The sequence below is a fragment of the Peromyscus eremicus genome, chromosome 17 (assembly GCF_949786415.1).
Source record: "Peromyscus eremicus chromosome 17, PerEre_H2_v1, whole genome shotgun sequence".
Lineage (NCBI taxonomy): Eukaryota > Metazoa > Chordata > Mammalia > Rodentia > Cricetidae > Peromyscus > Peromyscus eremicus.
Window position 1 is genome coordinate 17,931,055 of NC_081433.1, and position 19,765 is coordinate 17,950,819.

Below are 19,765 nucleotides of genomic sequence, written 5' to 3' on the forward strand. Positions count from 1 at the left end.
GTGCCTGCCCGGGAGGTCGGGGTGCCTTTCCGAGCCGAACGCGGACGCCGCCCGGCATCCCCCCGCAGTGCTTTTGCAAACTGGCAGCCTTCCGTCTCTCCCCGGGGCTGGAAAGGGAGACAGCCCAGGCTCAGGCTTCTTGTCCTTTAAAGTGCAGCCCCGGGTCGGGACGCCGGGGGAGCCAGGGCGCTCTGCTGACAGCTGTCAAGAGTGACAGCGACTCCCGAACCCGAGCCCTTGCCCGGTCTGCGTAATCGCGCACGGGTCATTAGGTTCTTCCTAACATCTAGGAATTGTAGAGCAGGGCCGCTCGAGTACCATATGGCGTCTAGTACGTGCTGCCGTTTAGTAAGTATTAGCCTCGCAGGCCCGACCCGGCCGCCCCTCCGCACCAGCCCTTCCTGTCCCTCTGCCTCATCGCCTGCGGTCTCGCGTCCGCTCCAGACTCTCGCGCGCCCCTCCTCTCCGCAGCCGACGAGCCCTCTTCCTCCTTCGCTCCCGGCGCCCCGGCCCCAGGACTGCATTTCCCGGCAGGCACCGCGGCCGGTGGCCAATGGGAGACCTAGGATTTGGCGGCGGCGGCGCCGAACGGGGCGGGGGGGCTTTGTGCGCGGAGGCGGCGGCAGCGGCGGCGGCGGTGGCGGCGGCGGCGGCGGCGGCGGCGGCGACGGCGGCGGGAGCTGGCGGGCGCGGAGATCCGGACGGAGGCCGAGGCCGGGGCTGTGTGCCGGGCGCCTAGGAGAGGTGTGCAGTTTTCGATCGAAGCCCCGGGACCCCGCTGCCCTTCGGGGCCGCCAGCCTCCGGCTCCTCTCCGGCACCAGCAGCTACTCGGCGACCCCCGTCCGGCCGCCTCCCCTTCGCTCCGCGTCGCCCGCAGCCTTCCGTCTGCCCGCAAACGAGCCCGGCCGGCCGGGCCGTGGCCCTCCTCAGTGCCGGCCGCCATGGCAGGGGCGCTCGGCGCGAGGGAAATCTAGTCCGAGGATTTCATGCGGCCTAGCTCGGTTCCGTCTCTTGCGCCCGCGGTCCCGGCAGCTGCCGGCAACCCAGCCCCACTTCGGGCCTCCGTGTCTCTCCTGTGATCGTACTGACACGGCCGGGGGGTTAGAATGGAACAAACTGAAGGTAAAGTGCTTGTGCGTGCGTGTGTGTGTGTGTGTGTGTGTGTGTGTGTGTGTGTGTGTGTGTTGCACGTCAGGGCTGAGGAGGCTCCTTGGGGTGGGGGCGACCTAAGACCTAGACACCGGTAAGGAGTGAGACCCTGGAAGGGGAGTTGCCCCGGGTGGTCTGAAAAGGGTTCGAGGAAATAAGAGGAAATACGAGCAGATGGTAAGGTGGGTGTGGAAGGAATTGGGAGGTGGGGCAGGTAAGCTTGGGATATGATGTAGTGGTGCTGAGCTGGGAATTGGGAGTAGAGGTGGGATGGGGGCGGGGACAAGGATGCAAACGGGGGAGGGGGAGGGAAGAGAAGAGTTAGATTTGGACGTTAGAGACCTCGGTAGACTGCAAATGAGGGAGGTCTGGAATGGAGTGTGGAAACTAGAAGAGTTGGGGAAAAGGGATAGGAGAGGATTGATGGAGAACGAGGCATCTTCTGGGAATCCAGGGAGAAACTAGTGAATCAAAGTGGAGGAAAAGATAAGATTAGGAAATGGGGATGAAAAATGATGGTGTCAGGATGCAATCGCAGGGTAGGAAATAGACGCAGGAAACTGAAAGACATACGATTAGGCTAGGGAAGGACATTAGCTGAGTGTTGGAAGGGATGGGAATTATCGACCAGGCGTCACAGAGTGTGAGGAAAAGAGGGATGGGGATTATTGAAGTGGTTAGAAAGGAAAGCCTTTTGTTCCTATATTTGTGTGTATTCTGTCTTGTATTTCAGGGCTGGAGAAATAGAGAAGCTAGTGGTTATGGGTTGTGATTGTTGTGAAATGAGGGAGGTGTGGGTGTTACTGTTCTGAGAGAAGAGGAGATGTGTTTGTGTTATGGTAGGGAGACAGGGAGAGACATGGCCATAATTTGATGGTTTTGGTGAGGGAGTGAAGACTATTCAGATTTAAAGGGGGCAGGGGCAGCCATGTTTGCTGCCAGGCACTGCAGTGTAAATAAATTCCTTTTCCTCTCCGACATCTGCGTGAATCTGGAACGGACCAGTTCACATTGTTACACCCCCCCCCCCCCCTTTGCTATTCATGAACTTCTCTTACCTCTTGGGTCATTTACAATTACTCATAACCACCAAAGGAGGTAGCGATGTTTTCCGTCTTGTGTGTTTTGCTGCTTCTCCCTTTCTTTCCCCTCTTCCTTCTGGTTGAAAAAAAAAAAAAAAAAGCATACTGATAAATTGCAGTGTAAAATTCAACCCTTTTTATAAATTTAAAATTAGATTTCTTTTTACTAACTGAAGAAATCATTACTGTCGTATTTCAAACATGACTGTGAAAAGTCTTAAATATTGATCGGTTTCAGACACCTCAGAAGCAAGTCAACATTTTTTTTTTTTTTTTGCAATTCTTTAAGTAAACAAGGAAATTGCCTCGGTTATTTTACTTGGGGCACTCTTAGGAAGGGGTGGGGAAGATCAGCCTGTGGTAGATGGATCTGCTTGCCTAATTTTGAATATTGGAAAATTAGAAACGTTCCTGGTGATAGGTGATATGCATGTTATGAGTGATGTTTTTTTAATTAGCTTTCTATCAGCTCTTCGCTTTGCTTTCATGTAGCTGGCTCAGTGCAGTCTGGAAATGCCAGTTCAGCACAGCACTGTGATCTGTGAAGTGGGCATGTAAGCGTTAGGTCCTCATGGAGTTGCCAGCCTTTGGGGGTGGGTGGATGGGAAGTCCTGTCACTCTCAGGAAAGCTACATGTTCTTTCATGTATTCTGATATAACTGCTTGTATGATTCTGAATAGTTCCTAAGGGTCTAAATTTTGGTAAAGTAGATAAATTGGTACTGGGTGAAATCTGTTTTCTTTTCAATATGTGCCTTACTTAAAAAATGATTGTAATTGTGGTAATCCAAACTTTAGCCCATGTGTTAGTATTGAAACTGTTTTCTAATACCAGCAAGCCCTGTTAACTATATAATGGGCGCAATCCATTTGTACTACAGACTGATTCAACAAATCTTAGTAGTAATATTCTCTCAGTTTTTGTGGGGTTTGGTGGAAAACTTTAATATTGTTGGAGTAGGACTTTCTGAGATTAGACTTGGCATAAATGTTGGATTTATAACGGGGTATTTTGATTTGACAATATATAGCCTGAACTTTTTTTTTTTTTTTAAATTCTGGGGACAAATTCTGTTCAAAAAAGCCATTCAGCATATACTTAGAATTTATTTTGATACAGGTATTTTATTTGTATTTCTTTCTTGGTTGACATATTATTTGTAATTAGTAAACTTATGTGCATGAACTATTAGTGCCACTATTTTTAGGAAAATGAGCCATTGTATATTACAATAGAAAACGTCTATTTGGAAGCTTGAATGAACCGTCTTAGAATGTTCTGTTCTGGGTTCCTTGGAAGAAGGCTACTGTAGTTATTAAACACCCAAAATCTAAATCTGCGCTGATCACTGCTCTGCTCATCATTAGCCTAGTTGGTACTTACAATTTTTTTTCCCCCCCGAAACAGAGTTTCTCTGTGTAAAAGCTCTAGCTGTCCTGGAACTTGCTTTGTGGACCAGGCTGGCCTCGAACTCACAGAGATCCACTTCCCTCTGCCTCCCAAGTGCTGGGATTAAAGGCGTTCGCCACCATGCCGGGCTACAATTTTTTTAAATTATTTTTTTGTGTATGAATGTTTTGCCTGTATGTATGTCTGGGTCCATGGAGGCCAGAAGAGGTTGCTTGGAATTGGAACTATGGATGGTTGTGAGCTGCTGTGTGGGTGCTGGGAATTGAACCTGGGTCTTCTGGAAGAACAGCTAGTGCTTTTAACCACTGAGCATCTCTCTGACTCTAATTTTTTTTTTTTTTTTTTTTTGGTTTTTCGTGACAGGGTTTCTCTGTAGCTTTTGAGCCTGTCCTGGAACTCACTCTGTAGAGCAGGCTGGCCTGGAATCCACAGAGTGAATGCTGGGGTTACAGGCATGCGCCACCACTGCCCCACAACCCTAATACCTTTTTACTTGTTTATTGAGACAGAGTCTCATATGTTCCAGGCTGGCCTCAAACTTTCAATATAGCTGAGACTGACCTTGAACTTCCGATCTTCTTCCATCTGACATGTGATAGCATGCCTGGTTTGTGGAGTGCTGGGGGTCCCACCTAGGGCTTTAAAAGCACTTTGCCAACTAAACTACATCCCTCTTCCCTTTTGTTCTGAGTGGCACATTCACAGATGGTCTTATAATGATTAAAGGAATCTTGAATAAAGAAAGCTAATTGCCCACAAAACTTTTTTTTTTTTTTTTTTTTTTTTTTTTTGCCCAACTGTCCAGAGTCACTCTAAAGACAGTAGTTTCTGGAATTTTAAAGTAATAGTCTATATAATATACAGTAATAGCTACAGTAATAGTGTCCTCTTGCAGTGTGCTATGCTGTGTCCTCAGGAATGGTTTCCTTTATCTTCCCTGTGGTTTTCTGAGACTCAACTTCTAACTGCTTTTTGCAAATGGAGAAACAGGTTAGATAACAACATTACAAGTGTTAGTGAATATTTAAATAAGCAGGCTGGTATTTGAGTATTGGTCTTTTGGATTATAGAACCCAGAGCAGCAAACTTTCTCATAGTTTCTTCTTTAAAGTCATAAGAACAACACATGCTTGTTATTTACAATATTTCAAAAGAATAGTGCCCCAAGTTCTCACTGTAACTACTTGGAAGTGTTTTGAGTGCCTAGACAGTTTCTGTGGATTTACTTAACATACATATAAAGGGCTCACACTCTAATTCTAGAACCCAGGCCTCTGAGCTACCCCTTGGCCTTTTCTTCTTTTACTTTGAGTTGCTCAGGCTGGCCTCAAACTCTCTTGTCTTCCTGCTTCAGTCTTCCATGTAGCTGAGATCCTGTGTAGCACAGTGCTGGCCACTGTTTTCCTTAACTCAGCAGGCACGTGGACCTGCAACTTTTGTTAGAGTCCGGTAGTGGTCCACTATTTGGAATACTACCACTTAAGTTAACCCGTTCGTTTGTTTGTTTTCATTTTCTTTTTTTGAGGCAGGGTCTCACTCTGTAGCTCTGGCTGTCCTGGAACTCCCTATGTAGACCAGGCTAGCCTCAAACTCCCAGAGATCTGCCTCTACCTCTGCCTCCTGAGTGCTGGGATTAAAGGCATTTCCCATTAGGTCCAGCTAAGTTAATCATTCTCTTGTTATTATAAGAGTATAGTTGATTTTGACTACATTTGTGACAGTCTATTTGAATGGAAGATAAATGGTACAACCTAACTTATTTTACAGGAGAAAAAAATTGAGGCCTGTATAAAAGTCCAAGGCTTTGGTGACAAACCAGTGACTTGGATCTCAAGACCACATTACTTTGCTTCCTTACTCTGAAAGTCTTTGAGCTGTTCTTTAAAGCTCAAGCTGAGAGCTGAGGTCAGGCAGTGTCAGTCAGTATGAGTTCCAGGGAGTTGCAGTGAGGCATGGGTTCATGCTTACGTTTTTTTCACTCTTTGACAGGTAGCATATGGACAAAATGTTTTTATGTGTAAATTCATTATATCCAGGCTATCTTGAAGTTTGTGTTTTGTGTAATGAAATAGGTTTTGACAGAATTTTCCTTGTTGTAATAAAATTGTCAATGAAATAGTTAGCAATGAAGGAAAAAAAATCAGAAGCCTAGTCTTGGTCCTAAAGTAAAATTGAGACGCTGGTCAAGTTTTCTTTTCTTTCTTTCTTTTTTTTTTTTTAATGAGCTGAAAATACTTAATTAAAAACAATAGTTTTAAAAACATCACAGGTCTGACATGGTGGCGCATGCTTTTATTCCCAGCACTTGGGAGGCAGAGGTGGGTGGATCTCTGAGTTTGAGGCCAGCCTGGTCTACATAGTGAGTTCCAGGATAGCCAGGGCAACATAGTGAGACCCTGTCTCAATTAAAAAAAAAAAAATCTTAGGAGATTTATTTTTTAAATTACTTTTTCCTATCACAAAAATAGGTTCCCATGAATTCATATTAAATGAATTCACTCAAACTTACTGTGTATAGCTCAGGCCAGCATACCTAAATTCATGCCTTTTTCTACCTTGTCTCTCAATTGCTAGAATTATAGTTTTGTGCCACTGTGCCCCACTTACTGAATCTCTTAAAGCAAAAATTCTTACCTGTTGTGGATATTAAAGACTGGAGTTACAGACAGTTGTTAGTTGCCATGTGGTTGCTGGGAACTGAACCTGGGTCCTCTGGGTGAGCAGCCAGTGCTCTTAACCGCTGAGCCATCTCTCCAGCCCAGACTTACGCTACCCTTTGCTACCCTTTTCCAGGGTTTATAAAGCCAGAGATTGTGTTTTATTGGCATAAAGATAGATGAGTGGACTAGAGTCCAGAAATACATAATTATCAAAAATAGTTGTCAAAGCTGGGTGGTGGTGATGCACGCCTTTAATCCCAGCACTTGGGAGGCAGAGGCAAGCGGATCTCTGTGAGTTCGAGGCCACCCTCGTCTGCAGAATGAGTTCCAGGACAGCCAGGGCTACAAAGAGAAATTCTGTGTCAAAAAACCACACACACACACACACACACACACACACGCACACACACACACACACAGAGAGTTAAATTGTGTTACATCTTTACTGATCATTTATAAAAAGAGAATAAATGATAAACACAACATGGATGAAGCTTGAGTTAATTCTGTTAAGCTGGACCAAAAAAGAAAATATATTCTGTGATTCCAAACAAAAGTCATACGCATACTGTTCCACAGTGACAGGCAGATCAGTCCCAAGAAATTAAAACTGTTAAAGCTGTAAAAAGATTTAGAACTTGGTATTCATAAAAATCTGTTTTTCAATGCAATGCTGTTTTTAGTTTTACTTCAGAGGGGAAAAAAAAACAGTATTAGCTTTTGAAGAAGCAATTCAAATGATTTTTTTGTTAATAAACAACACATCTATCACTTGTGTTTTTAAATAAGTAATAAGCTTTATTTCTTTAGACTAATCTTTTCGTAAATATTAATAAGAAGGGGCCTCGGGGTGAGACGGCTGAACAGGTGAAGGGCTTGCCACCACACCTGACGGCCTGAGGTGGATCACCGGGGCCTTCCTGGTGGAGAATGAGAACCGACTCCTGGGATTACCCTGACCCACAGACACTCACACAACGTATTTCATCTTCCGAAATAAAAAGATTGACTTAGGAACTAGATACACTAAAGTGACCTCACTTCAAAGTCTGTCTTTATTTCACTGTGTGTGTCTAGATGTGTGAGTGCAGGTGTATGTTCTTCCACTCTGAGGTCCAGGGATCAAACTCAGGAAGTCAGGCTGTCCAGGCAAGTCTGTGACCCCCTCAACAGCCTGCCTGTCCTATCTTGTATTCTGTAAAAGCGTCCAGTTTCATTTTCATTTTTACTGCTAATCTTAGGAAGTATATAGTTCTTTGAACACTACTGGCACATGCATAACACCTCTATAGTGGGACATGAAAAGGTAAAAGACATAGTTTGAGTTTTGTGAATTAGGAATTGCTGGATTTGCTGTGTGTTGTTTCTTCTGTAGCACATCTGCCATTAACAAGATTTCGAATTTGAGAAGCATCCCTGAAGGAGGATTCTTAGTGTATTTAAATTTATAGGCGTGGCGTTTGTTTGTTTTGTTTTAAGATGGGGGGGTGTCTCCAGTAGCACAGGCTGGCTGCCCACCACTAAACTCCCCGTGTAACTGGAGGCCTTGAACAGTATGGGCGTGTGCTGCTACATGAACCAGATAGGAATCCTTTTTTTTCCTCTTTGAGACGGACTGGCCTCAACCTGTTAATTGGAGGAGGCTAGCCTTGAACTCCTGTTCTGCCTCCATCTTCCAAGTGCTGGGGTTTACAGGCATGTATCACCAAGCTGGGGTAGATGGGGATCTCAGTCAAGAAAGAGGAGAAAGCAAATGGGAAAACGAAAAAGAATTATATACATTATAGTTTTTATGTAAGCTATATAATAACATTTTATTTAGGTTGTTTTATAATACCCATACAATAACTCCAGTTTTTAAAAAATGAATTTGAAAGCACAATACTTATTTAATTCAGGAACGGGAGAATTTGAAATTTTCTAGATGTCTCAGACCAAAAAGAGTGCCATCTAATATAGAATAAGTCTTCAGATTTCAGTCTACTTCAAAATTACTATTTTTTCAAAAATTATTTATTTATTTATTTTATGTGCATTGATGTTTTGCCTGCATATATGTCTGTGTGAGTGATACAGTTGTGAGCTGTCATATGGCTACTGGGAATTGAACCCCAGTCCTCTGGAAGAGCAACTGAGCCATCTCTCCAGTCCCCCAAAATTATTTTTTAATAAGCCAATTTTTATTTATTCATTTTTTGCATTTAGAATGTTCTTTGCCTTAATTGGCTTGCTGTAGTCCTTCAAAGAAAATGACATTGGATTTACTTTTTCAAGATGAAGTTCTTAGAACTAGTGAACTTTTAATTTGAAGTCTTAACAGATTTCCAACATTGCAGTGTTGAGGACCTTAAAGACTTTACTTGCCCTTAAGGCTGGTAACATGGTATCAGCACTGGCAGCTTTTTCTAAATGTCCATAGAAACGAATTCGGATAAGTAGATCAGTTGGCTGGCTCTTATTTTATTTTATTTTATTTTATTTTATTTATTTATTTATTTATTTATTTATTTATTTATTTATTTATTTATTTATTTAGTTAGTTAGTTAGTTAGTTTTCACAACAGGGTTTCTCTGTGTAGGCCTGGCTGTCCTGGAACTTGTTCTATAGACCAGGCTGGCCTCAAATTCAGAGATCCACCTGCCTCTGCCTCCTGAGTGCTGGGACTAAAGGTGTGAGCAGCTTTTATTGGTTGGTTGGTTGGTTGGTTGGTTGGTTGGTTGGTTGGTTGGTTGGTTGATTGATTGATTGATTGATTGATTGAGACAGGGTTTCTTTGTGTAACCCTGGCTGTCTTGGAACTCTCTCTGCTCTCAAGTGCATATGAGGTGGTGCCTGCCAGAGTTCTAGATACTTTGAAGTCAAAGACAGGAGGATGCCTTGACTACTGGAGTGTGAGACCAGCTTAAGCATCCTGGGAAGAGCACATCTTAAAAACAAACAAATGGAATGCTGGCAGGGCAGAGTGGTGCACACTTAATCCCAGCACTTGGGAGGCAGAGGCCAGCAGATCTCTGTGAGTTGGTGGCCAGCAGTTTGGTCTACACAATGAGCTCAGGCCAGCAAGGACTAGACAGTGAGACCTGGTCTCAAGGGAAAAAAGCCTGAATAGGTGGCTCATCTGGTAAAGGTATTTTCCACCAAGCTTGACAAATTGAGTTTAATGGCTGGAATCCACATGGTGAAAAGGCGAGAATTGGTTTTCCTGAGTTTCCTGTGACTTCTGCATAAGCACTGTGGTCCGTGCATGTTTCTGCCTCTGACACATACATAAATACATGTAACTAAATGAACAAAGTAAAACATTCTGATTCCAATTTGATTTATAAATACCTTCTTTAAAAATGTACGCTGGCTCGGGGAAAGTGGCGCACGCCTCTGAACCCAGCACTCCAGAGGCAGAGGCAGGTGGATCTCTGAGTTCAAGGCCAGCCTGATCTACAGAGCTATTCCAGGAGACAGCAAAGGCTACACAGAGAAACCCTGCTGGGGGCTGGGGGAAGTATATGGACAGTGTGTTCTACCTATCCATTTCACTGTAAGAGATTTGCTTTGATCTAACTGACCTTTATCCCAGTAGTTGTTCTCCAGTTGTGTTTGCTTTAAGCAGTTAGCAGAACTGTGTGTGTGTTGGGGGCATGGTATACGTACATGTTTATATGCACCTGTGTGCATAAGCACAGAGTTGTTGGGTTTCCTCCTCTCTCCGTCCCTGCCTGTTTCCTCTGAAGCAGGGTCTCTCCCTGTACCTGGACTTGTATTCTTTTTCCTGCTAGGCTGTTAGCCAGCAAGCCTCCAAACCTTCTGTTTCTGCCCCCACAGTACTGGGGTTACAAACGTGCATTTGTGAGATCATGCCTAGCTTGTTATGTGGGTGCTGTGATCTAAACTCAGATCCTCATGGCTACGCAGCAAGTGCTCTCAACCACAGAGCCATCTCTCCGACTCCCTCCCCTCTTGGCTCAGCAGTGGAGTTGAAGGGCCCAAGTTGAGATGTGAGTTCCTACCCCACTTCACCTTTTCACCAAGGATTAATATTCTTGTCGTTGAATAGAGATGACTACTTCTTAGTTGTAGAGCTGCAAATTGAAAGTGCTAAGTACCTAGACTGGAGCAGGCATGTAGTTGGTAATATGTACTTCTTGAAAACAGAAGTAAAGTATTGGAGGCTGAGAGTGTGGCTCAGCAGTAGAGTGTTTCTCTGTGCATCATGAGGCCCTGGGTTTGATTTCTGGTATTAAAAAGGAAAGAAGGAAGAAAGGTAACGCTGTTTGCAGTTGAGGTTGTCTGTAATTATGTGTCTAGTGGATGAAGAAATGAACTCACTTGGTTGCCTTAGTAGATGTTAAAATATGTTGGAGTGGCATCTTTGCATAGGTTGTGTGGGTGTTCTCAGAAAGAGAGTTCGGGCTGGTACAAGTATGAACAAGAAGTTAACTTTCCAGTCCAAATTGACTTCCACTGTTGTTATTGTGACACGATTCGTCTGTAACTGAACCAGTGCTTAGTGTTCTGATGAGACCAGTAAGTGGTGTAAAATCTGAATATAATTGAGCCTAAAATCCTGAAGTGATAAAACTAGTGAAACAAAACAGGAAACACCAGACATTGTTATAAGAATTAAAACTTAGGCTTTTTAGTTTTATGTATTGCTTAGTACTTTAAAACACGGATTACTTTTGTCTTTTTTTTTTTTTTTTTTTTGGCAGAATTTCTCTGTGTAACAACCTGGCTGACCTGGATTCACTCTGTAGACCAAGCTGGCCTCAGACTCATAAAGATCCACCTTCCTCTGTGCCCTGAGTGCTGGGTTTAAAGGCACATGCCACCACCACCCAGATATATATATATATATATATATATTTGACTTGAGGATAGTAGAGAATCCAAGGTATGAAAAAGTAAAATGAACATTTATAAAACTCTAAGAGCCTACTGGCTGTGGTGACTCACGCCTTTAATCCCCAGCACTCAGGAGGAACAGGCAGGCAGATCTCTGTGAGTTCAAGGCCAGCCTGGTCTACAAAGTGAGTTCTAGGACAGCCAGGGCTGTTGCACTAAAAAACCCTGTCTTGAAAAAAAAAAGAGTGCTTACTGCTCTTGCAGAGGACCTAGGTTTGTTTTTAACTCCCACGTGGCTCACAACTGCTTGTAACTCAGTTCTAGGGGACCCTGTGCCCCCTTCTGACCTCCATGGTCTCCTGTACCCATGTGTTACACATACAGTATATATACATATGCTCAGGCGCATGCACATACACATAAAATAAATACTTTCTAAAAAAGAAGTTGCCTAGTTTGTAGTAACTTTCAGTACTCTGGGGTAAGAACCTGGACAAAACTTTAAAGCATACATTCAGTGGCAGCCATGTTTGTTGTGTGGTGTGGTCGAGACCAAAGTGAGACTGTGGAGGTGGAACTGAACGTAGATCAAGGGACAGTTCTACAGTAAGCTTTGTGTTGCCATAAGGTCGTTAAGTAATGTGCTTTAGTCCGAAAAAACTGATCTATGATCTGAAATGTGGAATAATTCAATGGAATCATAATCAAGTTAAAACGGATTGAATTTAATAACAGGGTTTATGGTTAAGTGAAATAAGATGTAGGTTTAAATTTTTTCTCATTAAGTAATTATGTTCCACGTCATGCAGGTCACTTCCTGATACAGGATATTTTACTTTCTTTGAAAATTAGTTTTCTTCTAACACTTTGGTTTGTTTGAGGTGTGTGTGTGTGTGTGTGTGTGTGTGTGTGTGTGTGTGTGTGTGGTGTCACCATGTAGTCCAGGCTAGCCTCTAAATCCTGAGCTACATTACAGGACTGTAGCACACTGTAAGTGGGGAATTTCAAGTGAAAGTTTCAGGAAATATTTAAGGTGATAGCAACAGCTAACCAGATTGTGGAGTAGCATAGTTATACTTAAATTTTTTTTTGTTCTGTCAAAATTTTTTTAAATGTAAAGAGAAAAATTAGAGGAAAATGTATAGCTTTGGACATGTTTCGATTACTTAGAAAATGTTATGAAGACAGTATGATAGTCATGCTGATTTTTGTACCTCTAAAATCTTACTTATGTAGCTAAGCATTGGAGGTAAATTTCATTTAATGTTTGATATTGCAAATAAAAGTCATTAAATAATTGAGACTTAAAGTTAATTTAAAAGCCATATATGTCCATGTCAAAATAAAAACCCAAGCTATACATTTATCTGTGGATATCTAGGAGGAATGGCATCTCTTCCCATTGTTTGGAGTCATTTCAGATACTTCATCATGTGGTTTAACGTCCACTTACATTGTATGTGAGAGCCCAGAGGGGTTAGATCTCCAGATTGACACACTGAGTTAGAAGTTTCTTTCTTCCTCTCCCTCCCTCCCTCCCTCCCTCCCTCCCTCCCTCCTTCCTTCCCTCCCTCCCTTCTTTCTTCCTACAGTCTCACTATGTAGCTCTGGCTGTCTTGGAACTCTCTATGTAGACAAGGCTGGCCTTGAACTCACAGAGACTCTTCTGCCTCTATCTCCTAAGTTATAGAACTAAAGGGGTGAGCCACTATGCCTGGCCCTTAGAAGTTTCATGACAAGGCTGGAGAGATAGCTCCATGGTTAAGAGCACTGGTGCTTTTCCAGAGGACCTGGGTTTAATCCCCAGCACCAACGTAGTAGCCCAGCAGCCTGTAACTCTAGCTCCAGGGAATCCAACACCTTCTTCTGGGCTCTGAGGGCTCCAGGCATAGACATGATGCAAGACATCCATGCAGGCAAATCACCCATACGAATAAAATAAAATTTTTTTTTCAAAAGTTTCCTGACTACGATTCAAGTCACATGACTTTTAAGACCAGTATTAATAGTACGTGCTTTTTTACTCTGTGGACATTCTGCTTGTCCTTGGGTTTATCTGACATTTTATTCTAGCATGAAGTGTGATTGCTTAAATGTCTGTGTATGTGATCTCTCTTCTTATTTCTTTTTTCCTTTTTTTGAGACAGGGTGTCTCTATGTAGATCATGTTGGCCTTGAGCTCACAGAGATTTACCTGCCTCTGCCTCTGAGTCTTGAGTGCTAGGATTAAAGGTTTGTGCCATCATGCCAGGCTGATTTCTTTCTTGCATCACAATATTTGCCCATTTCTTCAGAGTGTTCATGACTAACTTTATTTCTGTCAGCTTGGAAGAACGTTTTCCTGAGGTTGTTTGAAGGACGGTGTTTTACTAGATCAACGATGTGAGATCAGTGCTGTGCGATCAGCGCTGTGTGGTAGAGCTTTGAGATGGTGGAGAGAACTGAATTTCCTTTTGAGATATGTTCTCCAGCCCAAGCAGCCCCAAACTTGCTATGTATGACCTTGAACTTCTGACTATAGGTGTGTACCACCAGCAGCAGCAGCTAGGCATGGACCCCCCCCTTTTTTTTTTTAGAAACTTAAAAAATTTATATTATGTGTATTGTGTCTGTGTGTGAATATATATATGTATGAAGATGCCTGAATTGGCCGGAGAGGGCATCTGGAGGTAGAGTTACAGGCAGTTGTAAGACACCTGACATGGGTATTGGAATCTGAACTCTGCTCTTCTATAAGAGCAATGAGCTCTTAACCACTGAGCCATCTCCAGTTCAGCATTCGATATTTAAATGTCTTCCCCCAAGAATGTTTGCTATAAATGTCCCCCCCACAGTGTTTACTATTTTTGAAGTTAATAAACCCATTCACATAAAATAGCTTATTAATAATAATTGTTTGAAACCCAGAATACAGGCTGGTGAGATGTCTCAATGGGTAAAGGAGCTTGCTGCCAAGCCTGTGGAGACCTGAATTTGATTCCCTGGAACCTGGAACCCATATGGTGGAAGGAGAGAACTAATTCCTACAAGTAACTCTCCAATCTCCATGTGCACAACTTGGTATTCATGTATGCCCACCCCCAGTTTAAAAAAAAAGTTAGGGGCAAAAAGAGTTGAAAAGGACAGTTCTGAAGTTCTTTATTTTTGTTTTTTGGTGTGAGATGGGACCTGGAATTTGACTGTACCTGCTGCTCAGGTACAGTCCCCTAAAATTTCTTTTTTTATTTTTAGATTTATGTTTGGGTGTTTTGCCTACATGTATGTTTGTGTGCCACATGCATGCCTGGTGCTTGCAGAGGTCAGCAGAGGGCTGGAACTAGAGTTACAGGTGGTTGTGAGCCACCATGTGGGTGCTGGGTACTGAACCTTGGTCCTCTGCAAGAGCAACCAGTGCTTTTAATCACTGAGCCAGCTCTTCAGATTCCCTAAAATCTTTTTAGTCAACGGAATTAACAACAGCATATAGAAAATGGTTTTTGTTTTGTTTTCGTTTTGGTTTTGTTTTTGTTTTTGTTTTTTTGGTTTTGGTTTTTGGTTTTTCAAGACAGGGATTCTCTGTGTAGTCCTGGCTGTGCTGGAACTCATTCTGAAGACCAGGCTGGCTTCAGACTCAGAGATATTGCAATAAAATGTTTTAAATGTAGAATTCATGTCTGTATCTTTTGGACTAGTGCATGCTTACAATCCCTGTACTTGGGAAGTGGAGGCAGGAGCATCTGAAGTTTGAGTTCTTCAGTTATACAGTGTTGGGAGACAGCTCAGGTTTCTTCCTTCCTTCTTCCCTCTTTTCCTTTTTTTTTTTTTTTTTTTTTTTGGTTTTTCGAGACAGGGTTTCCCTGTGTAGTTCTGGTGCCTGTCCTGGATCTCGCTCTGTAGACCAGGCTGGCCTCGAACTCACAGAGATTTGCCTGCCTCTGCCTTCTTTCCTTTCCCTTTCCCTTTCCCTTTCCCTTTCTTCCTTTCCCTTTCCCTTTCTTCCTTTCCCTTCCCCTTTCCCTTTTCCCTTTCCCTTTCTTCCTTTCCCTTTCCCTTCCCCTTTCCCTTTCCCCTTCCCTTTCCCTTTCTTCCTTTCCCCTTCCCTTTCTCCCTTTCCCTTTCCCTTTCTTTCTTTCCTTTTTTTTTTTTTTTTTTTTGGTTTTTCGAGATAGGGTTTCTCTGTGTAGCCCTAATCATCCTGGAACTTGCCCTTGTAGACCAGGCTGGCCTCGAACTCACAGAGATCCACCTGCCTCTGCCTCCTGAGTGCTGGGATTAAAGTTGTGCACCACAAGGCCAGGCTTCCATACAAATTTAAAAATATATTATTGTGTATGTATGAGTGTTTTGCCTGCATATATATACATATATGTGTGTGTATATATGTCTATATCTATATACACATACATACACACACACACACACACACACACACACACACACACACACACACACACCATGTGCTTGCTCCTGGAGGTCAGGAAAGGGTGTCAGCCCCAGTTACAGATGGTTGTGAGTCTCCATGTGGGTACTAGGAATTGGACCCAGATCTTCTACAAAAGTTACAGTGCTCTTAGCCACTGAGTAAATTCATTAGCCCCTGCATATTCTTAAATGATGAAACAATTATCTAAAATGTAAATGAAAGCCTTTATTTAGGGGACTTGTTCATAATTGTGTGTGTCTATTTTGGTATGCGTCCATGTGTGTTGGTTGCTCTTACCTCTGGGGTGCATGTAGAGGCCTGAGGCTCGTGCTATGGTGTCTTTTCATCATTTCTCTACCCTAAGTTTTTTTAGGGTTTCTTTTATGCATGTAAATGTTTTGCCTGCTGTGTGTCTGCACCACATTCGTGCAGCTGGAGGAGGTAAGAAGAGCATGTCTGGTCCATGCGACTGGAGATACAGATGGTTCTGAGCTCCATGTAGAGACTGGGAATTAAACCCAGGTCCTCTTCAAAAGCAGCAAGTGATTTTAAGCCATCCTTCCAGCCCCAACTTTTTCCAACAAGGTTTTTCAGTAAACTTGGAGCTCATCTTTTTTTTTTTTTTTTTAATTATGTATACAGAAGAGGGGGCCAGATCTCATTACATACAGAGGGTTGTGAGCCACCATGTGGGTGCTGGGAATTGAACTCAGGACCTCTGGAAGAGCAGTTGGTGTTGATGCTCTTAACCTCTGAGCCATCTCTCCAGCCCGGAGCTCATCATTTTAGCTGGACTGACCAGCGAGCCCCTGGTACCCACTGTTTTCATTCCTCCAGCACTGGGGTTATGGATGTGTACTGCCATACTTGGCTTACGTGGGTACTGGGGACCGAAATTCAGGTCCTCATACTTCTGTAGCAAGAACTTTGCTCACTGAGTTATCCTCTGATTCTGTCATTTATTTTTACAAAATAATTTTCTACTTAAAGTTACTCATTAGAAAAATGCTTGCTTGATACAGTTTTTTTTTTGTTGTATAGAATAAGCTTTTAAAAAATTAATGATTTATTATCTTAAACATTTTTGGTTACTTATTTTTATTTCATATATGAGTGTTTTGCTTGCATGTATGTATGTATTCATATACATGCCTCGTGCTTTGGAGTTCAGAAGTGGGTGTTGGATCCCCTGGAACTGGAGTTACAGATAGTGGTGAGCACCATGAGGATGCTGGGAACTAAACCAGGGTCCTGTACAAGAGCAGCAAGCAACCTTTGAGCTGTCTCCAGGTTTCCCTCCGCAACTTTGTTTTTCTGAGACAAGGTCTCATTGTATAGCCCTGACTGACCTGCAATTTATATATAGAGATCTACCTGCCTCTGTCTCCCTCTGCAGGGATTGAAAGTGTGTACCACCCGCTCCTTCCACCATTTTGAATGCCTTCAGTGTTCTTTCTAACCCTCTTCAATGAATTACGTATAGGATCCTTGTAGTTATTTTACACCCAGTGGAATAATACAGGCGAGATTGTCTTCTGCTGTCTGTGCATCATTCAGCGGCCTCTGTATTCATCCATTGTACTAGGGATGGGGTTGCAGAAGGAGTGCAACGTGAGGGCGTGGTGGATTCTGTTGGTCGGCCGGTCGGCTTTGGTGCTGTTTCTGTTTCTGTTTCTGCTTTTTTCAAGACAGGCTTTCTCTGGGTAGCCCTGGCTGTCCTGGAACTTACTCTGTAGATCAGGCTGGCCTCGAGTGCAGAGATATCATTCCTCTGCCTCCCGAGTGCTGGGATTAAAGGTGTGTGTCACTGCCAAACTCATTTTGTTTTTGAGATAGGGTTTCACTCTGCAACTCCGGCTTGCCTTGAACTAACAGAGGTCTTCTTGCCTCTTCCTCCCTTTCCTGAGTGCTGGGATTAAAAGTGTATTCCACCTTGTGCAGATGTTCCCAAGAATGGCTGTTGAGAGTTGCTCTCGTCTATGACACAAGACGGTACTGCCGCACTTCGCTTTGGATTTTAAAAGCATCTACATTTGCTGGTTATGGTGTCATACACCTTTAACCATAGTTCTTGGGAGGGGGAAGTAGAGGCAGGCAGATCTCTGAGATACTGTCTCAAAAAGACCAACATGAATCTTAGATATCTGAACTGGCCAGTCTGTCAGTAGTGAAGCTGTGCAAAAAGATACTTCAAATATGTTCGATTTTGTTGTTTAGGACAGGTTTGGAATTATCTATAATCAATATCAAAAAGTCATTTTTCTTTTTCTTGTAGTTGTCTTTACTAGAGGTCAAGATTCTAATATTTTCATCAGTGTAACATTATGACAGTTTCTTATAATCCCATTAACAGTGACTCCAATTTTTATATACTGATACAAAAGACAGTATTTCATAATGTACCTAATATGAATTGGAGCACACTGTCAGTAGTTTATATATGCTTGTAGAGTTATTAGACTTACGGTAGAGAATATCACGTTATATAAGGTTACATAAATAAGATCTCTGAAAAGGTATTTTTAGCCAGTGACCCTTAGGTGATATGTTGTTTATAGTGTGTGTTTTCAGGATGTTGGTTTTTAAACATTGTTTTTTAAATGTGTGTGCACAGCGTGGTGCATGAGTCGAGGTTAGAAGACAGCTGTGGTGGTTGGTTCTGTCTTGGGGGTTGTGAGGATTTAACTCAGGTCTCAGGGTTGGTGGCAAACACCTTTACTCATTGAATCATCTCACTGGCCTTATTTTTGGCATTTCATAAAATGCTTTCCAATTTTATGTTTTAGTGAAAGTATTACCAGCTAAAATAAAATTGCATATTATAACTATTAAAAGGGTTTCAGAGTAATTGGGGTAAATTTTATCTTGTTGTTTTTCTCACAGTGACCTGATGACTTGCTGACAGGCTTTGTGCTGGGCATACAAGTGATGTTGCAGATACTTCGTGAGCTTTCTTCACCAGTTCTTTAGGAAGAAAGAGCCAATCTCCCTGGGCATGGTGGCGCACACCTTCTATTCCACACTTAGGAGGCAGAGGAAGGTGGATCTCTTGAGTGTGAGGCCAGCCTGGTCTACAGAGTTCCAGGACAGCCAGGGCTGCACAGTGAGACCTGGACTCAGACAAGCAACAGATAGCAGATCTGGTGCTGGCTCAGTTGTTCGAGTGCTCGCCACACGAGTGTGAAACCTTGAGTGTGGATCCCCAGTACCGCTCCCCACCCTGACACACAAAACAGGTGTAGCAGTTCACCTGTGACCCTGAAACTGGGGAGTAGACAGGTAGGATTCCTGGGAGCTCATTGGCCAGCTGTCTCAAAAGAGAAAATGGAGAGTGATACAGGAAAACCTCTAGGCTACAGACATGTACATACACACGTATGTACCACCTCCCAGGAGCACGCAGCCAATGTGGAGTCAGCTCTAATCATGTTAACCGCTGGTGACATCTCAGTAACACTTACAGTTAATGGTAATAAAATATTTTGATGGTTAACCCAGTCCTGTGCTCCCTGATAGTTTTTCCTATGAGAATTGATTTATTGATAATGTGCCAGATACTGCAGTTAGTTGTGGGTGTTAAATGAGGATTTATTCCAGTGTTCTTAATGCACACTTCATTCTTTCCTTAGTTTCTAGTATCTGCTCCTCCACTCTCACTTATGTGGTGTGTTTTCATTAAATGCCTCCGATTTCACAGCACATCAAGAAAAACATTTCAAAAAACTAACTCACTCGGTACTTATATACTGAGGAACCCAGAAAGTTCTTAACTGGAACTCTCTGAGGTGCTATCTGCTGTCAGTCCAGAGAAGAGTTCAGCTCTTCTCAGCCTGGAAAGGACTGATATCCTGAATTTCACCTTCTCAGCCCTGGATATTTTCTGCCAGGAGGGATTGGCTCTGCCTCATTTATCTTTTATCTCTGGTGCTCAGGACTTGACGGAATGCAGGCACTCCGTATGAAGTGAACGTTCTTATCAGGAGTAGACTCTGAGCGGCACCCCCAGCATTTCCCTTTATTGCGTTTCTCTCTGATGATCCTGTAAGCTGTAGGATTATAGGGACCTTGTCTGAGTCTCCAGCCCTGGAACTTTAGATCTTAGCACAGTGTCTACCCAATAAATGTTTGTTTTGGTAGAGAAGTCTGAATAAGTTGGGGCGAGGGGGGTGGGGTAACTGGGCTGTAACATTTGGTTTCTTTCCCATTATAGCAGCAGCAGC

General features: G+C 43.1%; 1 protein-coding gene across 1 annotated transcript in view; it reads left to right on the forward strand.

Annotated features, from left to right (window-relative positions):
- The first annotated feature begins 675 nt into the window (after positions 1 to 675).
- Positions 676 to 19,765, forward strand: part of Nsd3 (nuclear receptor binding SET domain protein 3) — a 119,084-nt gene continuing 99,994 nt past the window's right edge. Inside the window, exon 1 of the mRNA XM_059244254.1 lies at positions 676 to 1,123. The gene's annotated coding sequence lies outside the window, so the exon portion shown is untranslated. The remainder of the gene's footprint in view (positions 1,124 to 19,765) is intronic.